Source organism: Sciurus vulgaris, assembly GCF_902686455.1.
Source record: "Sciurus vulgaris genome assembly, chromosome: 15".
NCBI lineage: Eukaryota > Metazoa > Chordata > Mammalia > Rodentia > Sciuridae > Sciurus > Sciurus vulgaris.
Genome location: NC_136476.1, coordinates 457,329 through 470,363, shown reverse-complemented (window position 1 = coordinate 470,363; position 13,035 = coordinate 457,329). Strand labels below are relative to the sequence as shown.

At 37.4% G+C, this 13,035-nt stretch overlaps 1 pseudogene across 1 annotated transcript; it reads right to left on the bottom strand.

The window, feature by feature from the left end:
• Nucleotides 1-10,319: 10,319 nt before the first annotated feature.
• On the bottom strand, nt 10,320-11,947 carry LOC306644926 (S-phase kinase-associated protein 1-like; annotated as a pseudogene). The gene is made up of 2 exons: nt 11,913-11,947; nt 10,320-10,789 (listed from the first exon to the last, which is right to left on the bottom strand). The product of its transcript is annotated as an S-phase kinase-associated protein 1-like (transcript).
• Between the last annotated feature and the right edge of the window lie 1,088 nt (nt 11,948-13,035).

The window sequence follows — 13,035 nt, the reverse complement described above, 5'->3', positions numbered from 1 at the left end:
AAGGTGGACCATTTTTCTGTTTTTTGTTACACTTTTTTGTGTGTGTGCGTAGCTAAAACATAATTAGGGTCTAAAGATAGAACTGAATGTGCCAATGGTACACTAGGAGAAAGTGTGGAGGGCCTGCTGCTCTTCCAGCTACACATATGCAGATCTTATGTCAGGTGTCCAGTGACTATGTCTGACCCAATCATTGATTGGATCAAAATTTGAGAAATGATCTAAAAGAACAAAAAGAATTGCTAGATAAAGAAAAAATAATTATTTTGAAAAATGAGCCGACACATATAGGAAAGGGCCTGAGAGATAATGTTCATGTCACCCAAGATTTTTGCAATCCATTTGAGTTATGGAACAAATATCTCCGAGTCAATTTATGTAGCATCTTCCACAACTTCTGGTGAAGACCCTGTGACGATGTTGCATTTGAGGTAGGACAGGACCCCATGGGATTGCCAATGCCATTAATCTCCGGGTCTACAAGGGATATGGGATAAATTCCTGGGTTTGAAGTCGGTCGTTAAATCAGCCATGGTCTTGGAAGATGAAAGACAGGTAAAAAGATCAGAAGTGAGGGTCTGAAGTCTCATATAGACAAAGCTACATGGTCTATGAACTATTAAAAAGAAAAAAATATGTAAATAAATATCCAACATTGTCCTAGTAGAGAGCACAGAGTTCCATCAACTGTGGTTTTCAAAAGTCTCATGTTCCCTCTCAAGAAAATATAAAGGAGGGGTGGCAGTATTTAGTGAATAGTGTCTATCATCCTTAAGAAGGGAATGAAGTGCATAACCAGGGTCTTAGTCCACATAGCCTCCAGCAGTCTGTACCCAAGTCCATCTGGACTGGATCAGGTGTCATGCTGCACTCTCCTCCGGTCTTCCCCACTAGTTAACAAAATTTCTAACTTTTTGATTTAAATTGATAGGTGTTAAATCAGGAGTGAAATTCCTTGGATTTTATGTAAATATAGAAGGTGTGAGAGAAAGATTTGTGAGAGTCCCAAGCTAAATCTCTTCTTTTGGTTGGGACTCAGATTTGATACAACTAGACTTTATGTAGCACCTACTATCTGCCAGTCATCACCACTGTGGTAGATGATGACCTCAAGGAGCAGATGCTGTTAGAAAAAGTGAGGTGTTCAGGAAGGATTTTGAGGAGGAACAGCAGACATTAACCAGAGCACCCAGAAAATGAGAAAAGATGAAAGGATGAGATCCGAGCTGAGAGTAGCGGTCAACACCCTGAGAACACAGACTGTGATCAGAGACCCTATGAAGTGTTTGTTTTGAGGTATTGAGAGATAAGGCTGCTACAGAAGTGGGTTTTTAGGATTCAAGGAAACAACTGGGCAGGGCAGTGAAAAGTGTATTCTGAATCAGGGTTGGTGGTATGGGCCTGTAGTCTTGGATGTCAGGAAGCTGCAACATTAGGATCGCTTGAGCCCCAAGGAATTCAAGATTATTCTGGGGAACATAACAAGACGTGAAGAAAGAAAGAAAACAAAAGAAAAATGAAAAAAAGAGAAGAGAGAGGAAAAGAGTATTTCGGTCATTTCTTATTGTGAAAACAAACCACCAGGAAACCCAGAAGCTTGGCACAAAACTATCACATTTCCTGGCTGAACTCAGGAAAATTCACTGTCTCTTGAAAGTCTGTTGTTTTTTTTTTTTTTTTTTTTTTTGCTATGAATATGTGTAGGTTTGTCTGGGTTGTACATCCACGAAGACTCTCTCAGTGACTCTAACCCTCTGGGGTTCAAGTAAAGTCCTGAACAAGTGACACCTGATCTCAATTTCAGGAATTCATGTGTGTATTATGAAGGGGCAGTTTCTCCTTGTACTGTATTATTTCAACTTTTAAATAATGAACATTTATTATTTTAATGAGCTATCATATTCAGAAGCGTGTAGCTCTAGCAATAATATAACAAAAAGATAAACTGTGTCCTCCACCCTCCTCCTATCTCATTCCGGTTAATTCACAGATGAACTATGGGAATTGGGATCAGACAACATTTGTTCAGGAACCCTAGAGAACATGATATACCTGACACATGCTTCTATTGTCCTCTGTGCTCTCCTTTATTATCTCCTGCTATATGCAAATGCACATGGATTCTTGCTATGCCATGATGATTTGACTCTCCTGTGGAAGGTAAGTTTCAAAAGGGGGACCAGAATTGTTTGCTTTAATAGGACAAATGGGGGAGTGGACTTTTTAAACAAGAAAGTGGAAGATTGCTTTCTCTATTTCTATGAAGAATGTCACTGACATTTTAATTGGAATTGCGTTGAATCTGTAAAGTGCCTTTGGCAGTTTTGGAGGAAATGCTTTCAGTTTTTCTCCATTAAGAATGATGTTGCCATGGACTTAGCATAGATAGCCATTACAATGTTGAGGTAAGTCCCTGCTATCCCTATTTTTTCTAATGTTTTGAGCATGAAAGGGTGCTGTATTTTTTCAAACACTTTCTCAGCATCTATTGAAATAATTATAGGATTCTTAACTTTAAGTCTATTGATGAGATGAATTATGTTAAAATCCCAATGACATACCTCTTAGAAATAGAGAAAGCAATCATGAAATCCATCTGGAGGAAAAGAGACCTCGAATATCCAAAGCAATCTTGAGTAGAAAGAGTGAAGCAGGAGGTATCAAAATACCAGACCTTAAGCTGTACTACAGAGCAAAAGTAAAAAAAGGCATGGTACTGGCACAAAAATAGACAGGCAGACCAATGGTACAGAATAATGACACAGAGACAAACCCACAAAAATAGTTACCTCATACCAGACAAAGGAGACAAAAACATACAATGGAGAAAAGATAGCCTGTTCAACAACTGGTGCTGGGAAAACTGGAAATCCATATGTAGTAAAATGAAATTAAACCTCTATCTCTCACGCTGCACGAAACTCAACTCGAAATGGATCAAGGACCTAGGAATTAGGCCAGAGACCCCGCACCAAACAGAAGAAAAAGGCCCAAATCTTCATCATGTTGGTTTAGGATAAGACTTCCTTAACAAGACCCCCAAAGCACAAGAAATAAAATCAAGAATCAATAAATGGGATGGATTCAAACTAAAAGACTTTTTCTCAGCAAAAGATACAATCAATAATGTGAAAGGAGAGCATAGAGTGGGAGAAAATATTTTCCACATGCACGTTGGATAGAGCACTAATCTCCAAAATTTATAAAGAACTTACAAAACTTTACACCAAAAATGCAAAGAACCCAATCAATAAATGGGTCAAGGAACTGGACACTTTATATAAGAAGATATACAGGTAATTAGTAAATATATGAAAAAGTCTTCAACATCTCTAGTAATTAGAGAAATGCAAATTAAAACAACTCTAAGATTTCATCTTACTCCAATTAGATTGGCTATTATCAAGAACATAAGAAATAATAGATGTTGGCATGGATGTGGGGAAAAAAGCACACTTGTACATTGCTGGTGGAGTTGCAAATTTGTGCAGTCACTCTGGAAAGCAGTATGGAGATTCCTCAGAAAACTTGGAATGGACCCACCTTTTGGCCCAGCTATCCCACTCCTCAGTTTTACCCGAAGGACTTAAAATTAGCATACTACAATAACACATATCAATATTTGTAGCAGCTCAACTCATAATAGCTAGATTGTGGAACCAACCTAGATGCCCTTCAACAGATGAACGGATAAAGAAACTGTGGTATATATATATATATACAATGGAATAATATTCAGCCATAAAGAATAATATTATAACATTTGCAGATAAGTGGATGGAATGTCATGCTAAGTTAAATAAGCCAAGCCCAAAAAACCAAACGCTGAATGTCTTCCCTGATAAGTGGATGATGACACATAATGGAGGTGGGGTGTAGGAGATAAGAGAGGAATGGAGGAACTTTAGATTATGTAAGGGAAATGAGAGGGGGGAGAGGGGAGAGGTATGAAAGATGGTGGAATGAACAGACATCATTACCCTATGTACATGTATAATTACACGAAAGGTATGAATCTGCATCGTGCACAATCATGGAAATGAAAAGTTGTACCCCATTTGTGTACAATGAATCAAAATGCAGTCTGTATAAATAAAAAATAAATAAATAAAGTGGAAGACATTATTTCTCCAAGTCATTGCAATGTCTATTTGTACAAAGCTTCTAAAACAATGCATTACAGACAGGTGGTATTGCTGACCATTTGGTTTTTCTTCCTACTTTCCTATCCCCATGCCTTAAAAATGAATTTGATGACTGGTACTTCTTGAAATTGACACATTATCATCAAGTGACCAATCCATAACTCTACCTTTAATAAAATGCAATAGACAAAACTTCCTGAGTCTTATTTTAGATGTAGCATCTGTGAAAGTACATTATGTTGTATAGATTTCTTTTTCTCACTAATAAAATCAGACGTAGTTCTTTCCTCAGAATCACCAAGTTTCAAGATGAAGGAAAACCACAGTTAGAGTGGTGGTATTCAAGACACTGACATCACTTAACACCTCTTCCCACTGTAATGACACCTCCAGTTTGTTTAAATTGACTAAATTACTATAAAAAGGCATTATCCAGCAGGCTGCAACAGCAAAATGGTTGTGTTTTATATAGAGTGTAGGAAACAGTTTGCTGATGAACAGATGTTCCCATAAAACCACTTGTGAAATCAATCTCTAGGTCTTTTTACCTTGTTTCTCCTGAAGAGTTAAACCATCAGCCACTTCATTGAGTAGGTAAGTAAATCAATCACCAAAGTTAATAAAGCTCTCACTTTAGACTCATTTGTGCTTTCCATGGTACTCTTTGTGCTTCTCAGAATTCATCTTCATATACCTTCCCTAATGGCTTCTCCAAGGCTCAGCCTTTTTGCAGGAAATCTGAAATTAACCAGAGAAATCTTGCTTTCATGGCAAATGGGCAAAGAATGTGACAGATGTGTTTCAGTGAAATAATGGTCAAGCATCCTGGTACAGGAGGTAACAGGGAGTTGAACTTGGAAGGCTCATCCCCACATTCCTCATCCTCATCCCCAGGTCTATTGTCTGTAGACTCTCTGGAGGCCAGAGGTTCTCTTCCACAGATATGACTGTGCCTCAGCCACCACCTGATTCCTCCTCCTACAGTAGAAAAGCACCACCCCAGCAGAGGGGACCCCATGCACAGTAAATGCACTTGAATCAATTGTTGCTTCCTCATGTTAGAATCATGTGCTCCATCCTGAACAGTCAAGTGTTACTTTGCATGGCATCCTCTCAGTGGCCTGAGGAAGGACAAGCTCCCTTACTCAGAGGGTGGATTAGTTCTCCAGAGCTGAGTTCCCCAGTGGACCCTCTGGATTTGAGGATAAGGTTTGGCATCACAGCTAGAGATTGGTTGGAGGACAATTTCACCAAGAGACAGGGGCAGCAACCACTGAGAAGAGGAGGTTGGTGGGGGACAAGATCCAGGAAAACAAACTTCAACCATGAGAGTGGAGTCAGTGATTTAGCAGCACATTCAAAGTATATTTTGAGATTTCCCTGGCTTTGTTTTTGAGGGCATCACAGAAAAATTGATAGTCTTGATTATCTGGTCCTATTTCCCTTCTGTGCTCTTTTGTTTTTCAAGGTTGTTTTTGTGTGTCTTTAGAATTGTTGAATAAATGAATCTCATGGTTTTACCACCTGAGATTGTCCTTGTAGCAGTTCCACTGATTTAGGCTTCAAAGTCTGATAGTGAATTGATCGTAGGGAATACAGAGGGCTTTTGACTACTAGAAATGATCCAGGAGTACAGGCTCAGGAAGCACAGGCAAAAGCACCCTTCTGGATGCTGATGGGCAGGAAGATGAGGAGCCCCAGGCCTGCACAGGCAGCACACCTCTGCATGCTCACAAATATTCTCTGCTCGACCAAACTGGAGTTGGCTTCTGAAACTTCTGCTAACCCTGCATGCACACTTTTTTTTTATAAAATCTGATTTTAGCAAAGAACTCTACTAAATCAGTTTAACAAGAACGTCAATCCTTGATTTCTGATCATCCTACTTATCTTAGTTTCCTTTTTCTCTTTCTTCCCCCAGATGGTGCCTGATCTCCCTGTCCTGTGTTCATCAAGAATCCTGTTAGGTCTGTTCAGCTGGATCCCCCTTATCCTCCATGTTTCTTGTTAGTTTTCCATCCACTGACCCTCATTATACTCCTTGCCTTTAAATTATAATTTCCCCATCCTGTATTCAGAGTTAAGTCCAGCATTATGATCCCTTTGCAGTCATTACTATGCATATCGCAATGGTAATAAATAAAAATTTCCTCATGCTTTAAAAAATGTCATTGAGCAATTTTTCCTTCTACAGTGGCTTCCATTTCTTTTTCTTCTTTCAGGGTGTAGATGAAATTGAAGATTGTATAAAGCAGCAAGGAGCAATTTGAAGTTAAAATGATAACAATGGAAGAAAATGGTGTTTGTTCATCTCTACAGCCTACATAAAATCTTTGTCATCAATAGTTATCAACTGAAAAACAATTGCATAATAGTCTTACTTTGATAATTTCAAATGTGTTATTTTTCACCCCCAGAATTTATAGAACTCTCCAAAATTCTCACTCTCTGGAATCTAAAATTTCCCCAAATCTTTATAGATTTGACACTGGGCAGGTGCCTTGTAAAAAATTTTGGAGAATTTGTCTCAGTGGTCCTTTCAAATCTTTAATCTGGTTCTGAGGTCCCCAATGAGACTTTCAGCTTTTCTCCACATCTATTATGTGGAAAAACCACCTGCTTCATCCTATACTTCAAAATAAATAGCCATTGTGAAGGCCCATGTTGAGTTTCAATATCACATGTGCCTCAGGTAGGCATGGATTTACAGGCACGTTTTTTTCTAGGTTTCATTTTCTAATATATAGTTCCAACAGTTGTTGTCTTCATCTTTATTGTATTATATCAATCATGCAGTACAGTGTCATCTCCTGCAGGTTCTCTTGCAAACTATAATTGGTAGTGACCAAGATAGTGATGAGTCATTCAGTTGAAGAAGCCCTGGTATGGAAGTTATGGATGTTGCTTCACCAAACCAGTGATATTTTATACCTTAGAGTGACATAGAAAATTCTGCTTGTCAGTGCTTATTTACCATTTCCAGTCAGAACATGAAAGTCTTCTTCAATGAGAGATGTGGAAACCACTGACCCTGTAGACAGATCCTCCATGTGAGGCAGAGGCGTATCTTTGATTCAGGTACCATGAACATGGCTACCAAATTACCATTGCAACTGACATTCAACTAAAATAAAAAAAAAAAAAAAATTCACTAATAGGAAAATTAGTGTTAGTGGTCTTGTTCCCAAGTTCCTTTCCCTGTGGAAAGATCTTGACATGTTAAAATAAATTGACTGTGGAACAGACATATTTAACAGGAAAGCGTTTGGGGGATCCACATGAGACCACTGACACCTGACATTTTTTGACCTTCAAATTGACAATATTGGGGAGTTCAACTAAATAAAAAAATGAAGAGTCATTATAAAGACAATAAATGCTAATGTAAAGATAGGGAAATTCCTAATACTTGCTCCCTGGCAAATTCATGATTACTCTTACTTGATCTTCTGTTTTAGGTCTTGGTGAGGAGAAAAACAAACACTTTAAATGTTTTCTAAAAAATTAGATCTTACCTTTAAAATCTTAAAGTTAGGAGATTTAAAATTTTTTTTTTCAAAATTAGCATGTTGAACATAAGGTGTTTAATTTTTTTTCCCACAGAAGTCTAGATCTAATACTTCAATGTATTTTTCTGAACAATAAGACTCTGTTACTGGACCTGTATGTTTGGCATTTACTCATTTCACATTGTACACACATATTGAAATGTCACTATATATCCCAAAAATACTATATAGTTTTACTTAGTACATAATGCTTTATATATTTGTGGGATATATAGTGACATTTCAATATGTGTGTACAATGTGTATATATATATATATACACACACACATATACATATACACACACACGTATATATATACACACACATACATACACGTATATATGTGTTAAAAAAGAAATTTAAAAAAGAAAAAAGAAGACTGTACAGATCAGTAATGACAACTGTTGGTCAACTCTAATCCACTGACAATCTGCATAATGTTGAACACTTTATAAAATGTAAATGCCTTTATATAAGATATGCACCCACCTGTCCCCAGAGTCCTTGACATTCTCTACAGATTCTCTCCAGCATTTATTTGCACTTTACTTCAGGGCCCTCCAAAGCATTTCAGTTCCCAAACTGTATCTTGAACATTGATGCCTCTTCTAGTATGTGGTAAAACCATTCTGGTCAAGGAGTGAGAGGGGAAGCCTGCTTCCTTCCTACATTTTCCCTTATGACTTTTTCTGTTCTCAGACACTGTGAGCAGGAGACAAAACCCAGAAAATACTCTGCCCTTCCCATGGTCCAAGATGGTCAAGTTAAGAAAGACTGATGATATTTATGGCAGGTGAGAGTGTGAAATGGGGCCTTGTGGCTGCTCTTGAAATTGATGCAATTTTTTTGGTCCAGTAACTGGGAAATGTTCAACACTTTTTGAATGTTCATATTCTTGGCCCAAGTAAATTCACTTCCATTCTACAAAAGTAGTCTCATAAACATGGATATTATATGCCCTCCAAATTAAAAACTTTAAGTAATGCTTATCAATAGGGGAACATTTAAATATGATTACACATGTATAAACATGTAAAGAGGCCCAGCACATTCCAGTGAGTGCAAAAAGCAAATTCCAGAACATTATCCATTGTATGATCTCATTAAATGTCAAAATAAATTTAGAAGTTACATCTCTGTGTGTGTGGGGGTGAGGGGGATGGTTTAGTGAAACTCAATATATTTTATTTATTTATTTGCTTATTTAATTTTAAAATTTTATTTGTTTTAATTAGTTGTACATGACAGCAGAATGCATTTATACATTCTGATAGGTCATATATAAATGGAGTGTTACCTCTCATTTTTCTGATTATACATACTATAGGATCACATCAGTCATGCTGTCACACATGTACAAGAGGTAATAATGTCTGTTTCACTCTACTATCATTCCTTCCCCCATGCCCCCTGCCCTCCCTTCACTCCCCTCTACCTAATATAAAGTAACTCTATTCTTTCCTATCCCTCCACCTTATTGTGAATTATCTTCCACATATCAGAGAAGACATTCAGCCTTTGAGTTTTTTGGATTTGGCTTATTTCACTTAGCACAATATTCTCTAACTCCATCCATTTTCCAGCACAAAAACACATCTCTGTGTTTTTTTATTTTATTATTTTTATGTATTTTTCTTTTGTTCTTGTTCTTTTTAGTAATACATGACAATACAGTATAATTGGACTTATTTATACAGACATGCAGTATATCTTTTTCTAATTAGGGTCTCAGTCTTGTAGTTGTACATAATGTAGAGATTCACTGTGGTGTGTTCATATATATATACATAGGAAAGTTATATCAGAATCATTCCACTGTCTTTCCTATTTCTGTCTCACTCCCTTTCATTCCCCTTTGTCTAATCTACTTCCTCCTTTCCCTCTCTTGTTTGTGTTAGCATCTACATATACATAATGGAATATTACTCAGTCATAAAAAAGAATGATTTCATGACATTTGCCAAAAAATGGATGGATCTGGAGACTATTATGTTAAGTGAAATAAGCCAATTCCCAAAACCAACGTTTGACTGTTCTCTGTTATGTAGATTCTAGTGCCTTTGTGTGTTTTTATAAACAAAGTTTTACTTAAAAAGAAGGCCCACAAGAATATGTATCAAAGTGTCAACAGTTATATTTGGCATTGGGATGAGTGGGTGATGCATCAGAGACATGAATATTTTACTTTATGCTGTATTTGCTATTCAGTGTTATTTTATGTAAAATATTTTAGTGATAAATTTTATAATAAGGAACAAAGTCACATAGTTCAATACTACTGCCCCAAATACAGAAGGGTGTTCAGCAAAATCTTTCTCCTATTTCATTCCACTTAAAATCTACTGTTAAATTACTTAAGGTAGATTTTTTTTTTTAACAGAGAACCACAGTTCAGTTTTATAAAGAGTAAAGAAAAAAGAAACTTTCTCTCATACTAGAAGAAATTCAGCCATAGTTTAGAGTCTGTACTCCATCTACACATGCAATAAGGACAACAGTATGCTAATACAATTGATTGCTGCTGTATTTGTCTACTGTTTGTCTAATATTAACAATTATAAACAGAGCAGAGCAGCTAGTATTTGGAACAATCCTTATAGTGTTACAGTGTCAGGTACAACATTTCACTTCTCTTCACACCTCTGGTTCTCTTCGCATACCTGTGCTTCCTCCTCTTCAGTAAAGTCATTTTTGATATTGAAGATTTCGTGAATCTCCTCAGGAGTTTCCCCCTTGATCATATTGGCAACATTCTTGCAAGTAACATCAATCAAACCTTTGATGTCTAAGTAGTTTGCAGTCAGAAGAAGTTCAAAAAGTGTTCCTTGGTCAGCTTTCAGGAATTCTTGGTCCCAAACAGGGATATCATCTGTTCGTTTTTCTTTGTTCTCATCATCCTCAGGAGGAGGAGGGTCATCCTTGTGATGTGTGCACCACTGAATGGCCTTTTTAAATATTGCTGCATTAACATTTGGTAGAGGAACTGGGTCATCATCTCCTTCCTCATCCATTCCCAAATCTTCCAACCTGGTCTTGTCACAGATTGGCAATTTCTATATCAACTTCAAATATCTCCCCATCAGAACTCTGCAAACTTAATTGAAGGCCTCGTGTTTGGTTTCACGAAGATGGCAGGCAGGAGGCTGATGGGAGCGGGGTGGTGTCTACACGAAGAAAGAAAAAGGCTCAGGACAAGGCCACTCCCTCATGCATCTCTTTAGAACTGTTCCTGCATTTAAGAATAAATATTATTATTGTCTGATTATTCACAGAAGGTAGCATGTTATATCCTACTTAGTACTTTATTTTCCACCATTCAACAATATATTTAGCTTATTTTGTTTCAATGCAACAAAATGAACAATTTGTTTCATTGTTCAAACAAATTTTACATGATGTAATGGTTAATCTGAATTGGCAACTTGACTGAAATCAAATATGCCTAAGATTAAGAACCATCAGGGTGTGTCAATCAGCATATGACAAACTGAGGGGGCCTTAAATGTGAGCCATACAGTGCAATAAATAGGTTGGGGACCTTAATGGAACAAATAAGAAAGCAGAAGCAGATGCAAGCCCTATTCTTTTTTTTTTTAATTACTTATACATGACAGTAGAATGCATTTTGATGCATCAAACATAGATGAAATATAACTTCTCATTCTTCTGGTTGTATATGATGTAGAATCACATCGGTCATGTAATCATATATGTACATAAGGTAATAATACTCTCCTTCCTACCCCCATACCTACTCCCCTCCCTTCACTTCCCTCTAATCCAAAGCACCTCTGTTCTTCCCTAGCTACCCCCACCCTTATTGTGAATTAGCATCCACATATCAGAGAAAACATTTGGCCTTTGGGTCTTTGGAATTGGCTTGCTTCTCTTAGCATGATATTTTCCAGTTCCATTTATTTACTGGCAAATGCCAAAATTTCATTCTTCTTTATGGCTAATATTCCACCATGTATATATACCACATTCATTTATCCATTCATCTGTTGAAGGGCACCTAGGTTGGTTTCATAGTTTAACTATTGTGCAAGCTCTGTTCTTGACTGGGTGCTTAGATTACTGCTGCAATTGCCTGAGGACATCAGAATTCAGCTCTTTAACTCTTCCAAAGAGGATTGTGATCAGTGACTCTTCAGGAAGTTTCCAGGTCTTGAGTCCTAGATTGGGCTGCATGATTGTCTTCCTTGTTCTGAGGCTACAGCTTCTTGAACTGAGCATCTATTGGTTCCGCCATCTCTCCAGCCAGTAGATGACCACTGTGGTACTATCTTATAAGTCAGTCTAAAAAATTCCCTTTTTATAATTGTACATGTACATACATCCTGTTGATTCTATTCCCCCAGAGAACTCTGACTAATAAAGATTTTGATACTAAAAGTGGCTCTAGAGAAACAGAATTGTAAGGATGCATTTTCTTAGTTGGTTTTGTGCTTTCTGGAGTTGGATCCCTAAATTGAGTAGACCTATAAATTTGCTAAAGTCTCTTCTGCTGGTGGTACAGAAAGCTCTGATAATCCACGTGTGAACTGTTTAAAGAGATTTGCAAAGTAAATGCATTTGATGCTCCTAATTTACTGCTTGTAAGAAGCAAGTAATTTAGTGACTCTATACATTATACTTTTGAACACTTCTGGAAAACAAAGGAATATAATGATGTTGGTTGGTTGCTTCTGGCTTCACTGGACAAAATAACAAAGGAGAAGGAATAGCTACAGATGAGCATAACTAATCTAAGACTGCTTAGTGCTCTGGAGAATCACCTCTCTTGTAGTCATAGAGCTCAGGTTGACTAAAACCAAACACAAATCTTATCCTGTAAGTGGCTGAATTAAGATGCAAGTTTAACTCTCAGTCTTGAAGGGAGATTGCAGTTAATGCAAGGGTGCTGCTTAGAAAAGAATGAGGGGATGGAGACATATATAGGAAGACCCCAAAGAGGATGGGGATATCAAACTCTTCCATTCTGTTGAATTTATTTTGACAGAAGGAGTTGCTTTCCCATCTTTAGTGGTTGGAGCAGCATCCCTATCCCTACCCTTCATGATACTGGTTACTCCAGCTCCTCAGAAGGGAGCTAACTCTCCTTGCTTATGGAGATAGTAATGACCTTCGATGATGCATTTGGTGAGCATGAAAATGCTTATACTCCTCAGGACCCAATCTCACCACCCACTTTTGTCTCTTAGCCCATAAATAGATCTGAGTTTAAGCAGACCTTGAAGGGTAAGGCACACAGTGTAACCCACAAGGCGATGCATTAAACTCCATGGGAACTTCTTGAGTTTTCTAATTTCTACAAGTAGAGATCTGGGGAATTACATA